At 38.0% G+C, this 6,532-nt stretch overlaps 1 non-coding gene across 1 annotated transcript; it reads right to left on the bottom strand.

Annotated features, from left to right (window-relative positions):
- Nucleotides 1–1,885: 1,885 nt before the first annotated feature.
- Nucleotides 1,886–1,992, bottom strand: LOC130991099 (small nucleolar RNA R71). The gene has a single exon (XR_009091062.1). It is a non-coding gene; the product is annotated as a small nucleolar RNA R71 (small nucleolar RNA).
- Nucleotides 1,993–6,532: the final 4,540 nt, after the last annotated feature.

Here is a 6,532-nt window from a genome sequence, read left to right as displayed (position 1 = left end):
ACTCATTTCTATGGAGAGGTCAGAGAAATCATCTATTCCTCTGGCATGACCCGTTACCCTGGTGACATCCATTCCTCTGGCGAGAGTTGCAAATTCAGCAAGAGTGGGAGTATTTTCCGGAGCGCGCGTCCAGCTGGAGAGTTGCCTTATTTCACACGATTCTATTACCTTTAGAATTCTACTTTGCATGGAAACTTTCATGGTGATCCGAAGGAAATCTGAGATCTATAAATAGGGCCTCTTTTGACCTATTGACACACACCTGCAATCCCCGAACACCTGAACATTCATATTTCAATTTTATAGATTTAGAATATTTTAGCTTTTTAATTTTCAAGGCTTGGATCAAGATTGAAGATTCAAGTCGCTACTTCAGTTTTTATTCGGTTTTTATATAATTCAGTTTTTACAATTGCTTTCTTTTTAATTATGTTTATGTTTTATTTTACTATGTCTGGCTAGTTTCCTTTAGCTGATTCTAGGGTTTGTAAATAGTTGATTGAATTTATGTGGTTTATTTGTTAATACCTTTGTGCCTTCCAGTTTATGATTCATAATTCCTGGTGCTTATTTTCTTGTGAATTATCTGATCAATAGTTTGCATGTTTAGCTATTCGGTTTTAGACCTAGCGGAGATAACTGTTTAGCGGATTCAGGAATGTATGATATGATTTTAACCTTGAGACCTAGCGGAGATAGGTGGATCATATGGAGCTATTCTTAGGAGCTATTGGGAGTTAGTAGATTTTCTTGAGACCTAACGGAGATAGATAATTTACTAATCTACGATCGTTGCTGCTCTAGCGAGAGTAATTGATTAATTAAGTGATCTTTCATCATAGATGGATTAAACTGGTACATAGGATTAATAGATTTATTGCATAGATTTAGTTAATGAATTTACTACCCTAGGATCAGTTGTCTTTTATACTTGATATTTTTCCTACGTGATTTTAATTATTGTTATTTGCGTATTAGTTTAAGTTAATTAAACCTTCCTTCTTTCGTTTGCCTGAATATTACTAGAGTCTATTTAGGATTACTTAAGGTGATTCGTCATAATAGTCCCTGTGGATACGATACTCTGCTTGCTGTTTTTGTGCTACAATTATACTGATTAGTTGCAGTTTTTGTTGCTATAATAATAGTGATCAACTTTTTGGCGCCGTTGTCGGGGACTATTTAGAATTTACTTTAATATTTCTGATTAGACTTAAGCATTATTTCAGGCGTTATAAGTTTTTATTTTATTTTATTTTTTATTTTTTTTTAGTTTTTAAATTTCTGTTTTTGTTTGTTGCCTCAGGCGTGTATGATCACGAGATCCAAAGGAAAGGAACATCTAGTACCTTTGAACTTGGAAATCGAAAAGCAGTACAAAAGAGACAACCACGAAAAGAAGAAGCAAGCAATGGCAGAGCAACAGAATAACATGGACCTTGAAACTCTTGTGCGAGCCGTGACAAACCTTCAGAGGCAGCTAGACGAAGAGAGAGAGCGGAACCGGGTTCCTCCACCAGAGCCACCACTGAATCACATGTATCAGCCTCGGGTTGATCAATTTCAAGGAGGCAGATGGGGACCAACTGTGCAGGCTAACACGTTCGAGCTGAAGCCGGGATTGATAAACACGGTGCAAGCTGAACAGTTTAGTGGAGTGGCTTCTGAAAATCCACATGCTCACATTACCCAGTTTCTAGATATCTGTGACACTATTAAGTAGAATGGAGTGCCACCAGATGCCATCAGAATGAAGATGTTTGGATTCTCTCTCAGAGACAGAGCAAATGAGTGGTTCAAGAGTTTGGACAGTGGTGCTATTACTGGATGGGAGGATTTGTGTAGAGCTTTCTTGGCAAAATACTTTCCTGCTTCTAAAGCTCAGAAAATCATTGCAGAGATTTCTCACTTTTCCCAGATAGGAGATGAGACCATTCATGATGCCTGGGAAAGATTTTGTGAGCTGCTCAGGAACTGTCCACAACATGGTTTCACGGAGGATCAGCAAATCATTCACTTTTATAATGGTTTGACTGGTCTAACAAAAAGTATGGTGGATGCTACTGCAGGTGGATGTCTCCTCCATAGAAATACAAAGGAGGCTTATCGTGTGATAGAAGAAATGGCCTCCAGCAGTTATCAATGGCCGAATGATAGAAACTCTACGAGAAGAATTGCAGCTGTAAACGAGGAGAGAGATGATTTTAAAGAGAAATACGAAGCTCTTCAAAAGCAGTATGATTTGGAGATAAAAGCACTGCTAGCAAAAATCCCTCAGCAGCCGATTTTATCCGATGTGGCACAGTCTGAAGATGCTAATTTTGTCCAGCGGCAGTACCAATTCCATAGGCCAAACTATCAGGGACATCAGGGTGGAAATCCTCCGTATCATCCGAATAATAGGAATCATCCAAATTTTTCCTATTCAAATCCCAACAATGCTTTGCAACCTCCACCAGGATTTTCTGTTTCTATTGGGGGAATAATCAATGAGCCAAAGAAAGATTCAATGGAGGAAATGATGAAGCAAGTATTGGTGAAGGTCACCGAGATGGAGGCAAACTCGGCAAACTTGGAAACCAAAATGTTCAGCATGGAGCAAAAACCGAGCATTCCCCATTGCCCATGTTTCCAGATCGGGAAATATGTTCCCGCAAGAACCGAGCCCTCCCTTTTCTTTCTTTGAAATTGAAATGATGAACAGTAGCCTTTCATTTTCGATGAACAGTGATGAACAGTAACCCAACATCCTAATTTTTTAGAGGCTCGTCGGAACTCAAGACGTAGCCCCCATTTCCCACAGACGGCGCTAGTTGGTGAAGCATGAAATCAACGCCTAATCTAAAAAGCAATAATCGAGACAGGATTTACGTGGTTCGGTCGTTAATGACCTACATCCACGGGTGTTCTTCGAGTTCTTCCACTATATTGTGAGATAATTACATTGTACAAGTGTTGCTTCCAAATAAACTATCCCCCTAATGCTAAAGCTAACCTTCTATTTATAGATGTGAGAGTGAGCCCTAATAGATGTGAGAGCGAGCCCTAAAGGCCTTAGGCCCATGAACTCTAATAATTGGATTTAGGCCCTTTAATGCCTTAATACACTTTAATCTTGATTTGACCCATCTGCGCTGTCTTTCGTTGCCCATGTTGAGTAGCTCCCTTGAGCTGCGCGGGTGAGTCTGTGCTGCCAAGTAACTTGGGTAGTCTGCGCCGCCAAGTCCCTTCGTCTGCGCGGCCGAGTCCCTTTGTCTGCGCTGCCGAGTCCCTTTATTATTTGAGGTCTTCAATTAAACCTGCGCTGGTTGGCTTCGTTCAATAAGAATAATAATAACAATAATAATAATCAAGTAAGATGTTCTTGTATTGCTAAGCATGGCGCTGATGAGTATTCTAGTCCTTATCATGTTGCTTCTTCTCTCTTCGGGGAGTTTGGTTTGTTTGCGCCGACTTTCTTCGGCTCTCTTTTGGCTTGGTTTTGGGTTTGCGGGAGTTCTTATGGCGACGGCGTATAACCGGCCGTAAGCCTCCCTTTTCTGTTTGTGGGTTTTCATGTTGGGCATTTGGCGACGGCGTCTCACCGGTCTTTTGCCTCCCTTTTCTGTTTGCTTGGTTTTCGATGTGGGCATTTGGCGACGGCGTCTCACCGGCCTTTTGCCTACTGAGTTGTTTTGGTTTTTGTTTTGGTTCTGTTGGCTTGAGCCGGGTTTATTTGGGGACGATGGTTAGGCCGGAGTTCCTGAAACTTTCCCTTCCGCTCTTCCTTTTCTTGTCTTTTCTTTGGTCGTCTAGACGGGTACTCTTTTTCCTTCTTACGGTTTTTCCCTTTGGATTTTCCGTAGGAATGTTTTAATGAGGCTTGCCCTTAGTCTGCTTTCTTGTACTTTCAAGGGTTTTAAGTTTTTTATGTTTTTCCTTTTTATATATAATCGCAGTTTAATAATAAGTATTTGTTTGCGCAATTGACATGAATGGTACGAATTAGTTTTTTTTATACCACCCGTGTCTTGTATATGTGCGATAGATCTTGGAATGACAGGCACGAACGGTGCTAATGACTCTATTCATACCGTTTGTATGAGCCTTCAGCGCGACAAATCTTGAAATTGGACGGAATGGATGGTGGCAATGGGTGCACTAGCACCATGCATTCCTCCAATTGGCGCAAAAGATCTTGGAATGGAGGTACAAATTCATACCATTTCGTTCTAGATCTGAAACTCCTGAATTCCTGGATCTCAAACTCTTAGATGTCGTAGATCTGGAACTAGATCTTGTGATGATGGCGCGGTGGTGGAGTTCACCGAATTCTAGAGAAGATGGCAGTGACAGTGACATTTTGTTGAATCATAGAAGAGGACAAGATCTAGTGTCGGCTGCGACGAAGAGAGAGAGAGAGAGAGAGAGAGAGAGTCATCAATGAGAGAGATAGAGAAAGGAGGTGTGTAAAAGAGAAAAAGATTGAGGAAGAAAGATTATGTTGACTTTTTTTTTACGTACAATTCATGGGCAATTTTTCCCACAACACTGAATTTTAGCTATAATTTATTAAAATAATACTGGTTGAATAACTATTGATTATCATTTTTTTGTATGACTAGTACAAATATTGCCCTTACAACTATATGTAATAATATGTAAATAATTTACAACAAAAGTTTGTGCCAGACCAACAATGTGTAAATTAGCCAATTTATAATGTAGGTGAAATTTAAATTTGTAACAATGCAATGATAAAGAAGGCGTGGATAAAACGGGCGAGGGTGGCCTATAAGGATTTCATTTCTACAAATAAGAAGTTGCTAACCATCAAATAGAAGAAGTTGTCATACCTTCACCCTACATACCATTGAGGCTGCATGGAGGGTGTATCAGGATACACCTGAATTCAAGACCAAGTCTATCAATCACAGAAGAATCGTCTCTTCGAGCCGTATGGTGCAGGTACCTTCGAGCTATGTGGTGCAGGTAGCAGGATCGCCATCTATTGCGAAGGGTCGCGCAGTGCTATTGACCATGTTGTGCATCTAATATGTTAATGTTATTTTTAAGTTTAGGTTAACGATTTTGATACAAGTTATATTTATTTCATAGTATTAACTTCTTTTTCTTCTTCTTAATGTATGTTTTAGGCTCGAGAGAAGAGTATCCCCATGGACACAGCGACTTAGGACACATTTTGCCGAATTTGTTGGAAGGATGGAAAGTTCTCCTCTAGACGGCCTATGGCTCACGGGGTAACTGGAATTTATATATTTAAATATTTGTGTCACAAGAGTTTATTTTAAAATTGTTCTAAATTTGTTTAAATTGAAAAAGGATGTCCAAAGACTATTGGATAAGTTGCGCAGCATTCAGGAGCAAGTCACGGCCCAGGACGTGGATCGAGTCTTTTGCGAGGTTGTCACCCTGACTCAAAGAAGCCTGTGATGGGGATAGGTATGTTATTATCTAGCGCCCAGTCCACTAGCACGTCCCAACCTCCTTCTCCACCAACTATTTATACTGAGGTTGTCAGACTCAATGATGAGTTACAACAGAGGAATGTTAATGAGGATGCTTTGCGACGTCAGATGGAGGATGTGCAGGCTCAGATCTCGATGTTGATACAGATATGTCAAACTTTTTCCTTCGATATATCCTATCATACCCACGCCAACCTATGACTTGCTCGTTTATTTTGACATTCAAACGGGATACTTGGATTATTATTATTTTTGTTTGATTTTATGAATTTATAAATTTATGACCTAGGTACCTTTTATATTTTGTTACATTTCTTATACTGTTATTGGAAACAAGAAAAAAAAACTCAAAAAGAAAATAGTAATTTAATGATTGAAAAAGCGATCGATAAGATACTTAAATTTAATTTAATTTAATTTAACAACCGAAATAATGGTAGTTAATTAAAGACCGAAATAACTGTCCATTAGATTAAATAAAAATAGTTGTTAAAAATAGTATAATTTAATTTAGTAAAATTAAATTAATGACCGAATTTACGGTCGTTAATTAACTATAGAAATAACTGTCGTTAATAAGCAACCAAAAAAACTATCGGTAATATATATAAAAGGTTGTAATTTTTTTTTAATTTTTTGACCAATTATAGTTTTATAATTACTGTGAAATCGGTGTGAAACTAAAAAATCATTGCTAAATTTTACGATAAAAAAATTAATTCGTTAATTTCAATAATTGTCATCCAAATCACGACGCCTAATATCGATCGTTAATATCATTAATGATCGTTTTGCCTTTTTCAGTGATAGAAAATTCAATTGTTAAGCCCACATTTTCTAGTAGTGATTACTCGATTATTATTAACGAATATTATGCTTATTAACGGATATTAAGCATAATAATATTTTTATGACTAATTGGTCAAAAATCCAAACAATATTTGAAATCTTAAGAGAAAATGAAATATTTCAGAAAAACATATATACGAGTACGTATATGTGTGCATATGTATATATATATATATATATATAGGGTGTGGTTCTAGAGAGAACTACATTATTTG

Source organism: Salvia miltiorrhiza, chromosome 6 (genome assembly GCF_028751815.1).
Source record: "Salvia miltiorrhiza cultivar Shanhuang (shh) chromosome 6, IMPLAD_Smil_shh, whole genome shotgun sequence".
NCBI classification, from domain to species: domain Eukaryota; kingdom Viridiplantae; phylum Streptophyta; class Magnoliopsida; order Lamiales; family Lamiaceae; genus Salvia; species Salvia miltiorrhiza.
This window is presented reverse-complemented; position numbering and strand designations above follow the sequence as displayed.